This window comes from Melampsora larici-populina (assembly GCF_000204055.1).
Source record: "Melampsora larici-populina 98AG31 unplaced genomic scaffold MELLAscaffold_13, whole genome shotgun sequence".
In the NCBI taxonomy this organism is placed as follows: Eukaryota; Fungi; Basidiomycota; class Pucciniomycetes; order Pucciniales; family Melampsoraceae; genus Melampsora; species Melampsora laricis-populina.
In genome coordinates, this window is record NW_006768777.1 from 105,488 (window position 1) to 107,646 (window position 2,159).

Here is a 2,159-nt window from a genome sequence, read left to right on the forward strand (position 1 = left end):
CTTCACAAGCTGATTTCTAAACAAACTAACAATGGTCAGTGGCACATTTCCAATTTCCTCTCCATATTCGTCAATTTTTTCCCTACGTGCTGTAGTATTCTCGTCAGAAAATAAAAACATCAGTATCCCTCTTCCCTTCCTGTCGTCCCCAATTATCTAAACTAACCCGTAATGACAAGCCAGAAAAAAATCAAACTGAGTAAGCCAGAAAACCTCAAGCAAAAACCACGGAATGAGCTTGATGCTCGATGCCTCGCAATGAAACGCCGGAGTCGTGTCCACGCCGAGATGACAGTAGGTCAAGCGGTATCCAACGCTGCAGAACTATACGACCGTCACGAGCAACCCATTACAGGAGGCACCGGTGACATCATGTTGCCTTTAGAGCACTTTTTACCTTTAGACGAGAATGATCCAGACGAGCAACCATACCCACCTGGACAATTACATCCCAGTCCTCCTCCTAATGACGGCCATTTCACCGACATCAATATCACCGGGCAAGCTTTTGCACTTGGTCTCAATGATGGCTTCTATGCAGGACGGCGAGAGCTTGAAGAACAGCAGTGGCGAGATCGATATCCTGCCATGTTTCCAGTTTTCTTGGCCTGCCAGGAGAGGACCAATAACTGGTCCAAGTCTGACACTCGATTTAAGGACTGGAAGGAACAGTGTAACTGTACAGGAACCATTCGCAATTTTGATGTTCTTGATCTTACGTGTCAGTTCAATAGCAGTCAGTAAAGGAGCTTTTTGTCATTCTAACTCAGGTATTACAAAACCAGTTCGTAAACAGATCAAGTTGAAGATGTGTTCATGTTCACCTAATGATCAAGTACGACTAATCCAAGCCGGTTACATCGGTGGTACCCCGGTCAGGCCGCAGCAAGTCATTACCATACGCCTTCTGCAATTCTTCCATATAGTGTGGAAGTATTGTAGCCTGCGTTTTCAGTCATTTTCAGAGGCCCTTAACGAATTCCTGGACGAAGGCAATCCATTATTCTTAACCAAAGGCGGAAACAATGTTAGTAAATATATAATGTTGGTGTCAGTTGTTTGCATACTGATTTTTTTTAGTGTCGTGAATGGCATCGGACACTTTCTTCAGCAATCGATGCATATCGACAAATGATTGTCATGACTGAAGAAGCTGTCACTAAGAGCCTCAATCTTACAATCCAGGATAAGCTAGCTGGGATATGTCCCCAGTGTTATGGCCCTGGCGTGGGTCCGCTGCCACAAGGTGAACCTGATCACATTGTATGCCTGGACGGGAACTTCCAGCACCGCAGGCATTTGGCGGCGAGTATCGAAAAAGGCGAAATCGTGACACCTTCCCTGTTCCTTCCTCCTCAAGAGATCGAATGCCTCCAAGCAAAATTCTCGCAAACCGGTCCCACATGTCGAGGCAATCAAGCAAATAAAGATAAAGCCAAGGTGCCATGGCATGAGGCCGAGGTAGTCAGTGATAGTATCACGCTTCAAGATATCATCAATAGTTAATTCAGGAACCTTTTTGCATAGGATCCATGTGCAGCCAGGCATACGGCAGCGGATGATGTGCGAGGGAAGTCTCACTGGAAAGGATGCGATGAAACTGGATTGATGGGCATGGGTTGTCGACATGATCAGTGTCTCCGATTCATTAGCATTATCCAAAGCGGCGAAAAGTGAGTGGTTTTGTGACATATGATTATATGTTTGTACTGATGCTTTGGAATGTGAATGTTAGAAACATTTTTCCACTTACATTATTGAACTGGCTCCTTAAAGCCACCGAGGCAAGGGAAGGAGAATTACACCACACTCTTGGACTGTTATATGATATTGGCTGCACCTTACAGAAGAGTATAGTGAAAGTAAGTCAATTTTCATACATATGATTTTTCATTCTGATTGAATGACAACTTATGCTGCCACCAGCATCAACACTTTCCAGAAGAACGCGCAAAAGACAGGCTAAAGTTTGGAACTAGTTTGTTCCATTCATTTGTGCATGAGTGGACATGTCAACTGGATTATAATCCACGTCTGAACGACGGCTGGGGTCTCTCCGATGGCAAGGGAATGGAACGAATATGGTCCGATTTTGAAGGATTAGTCAGGCCTCTGCGTTACTCAACCAAACAGCATCGCCTGACAGCACTGACTTTCGA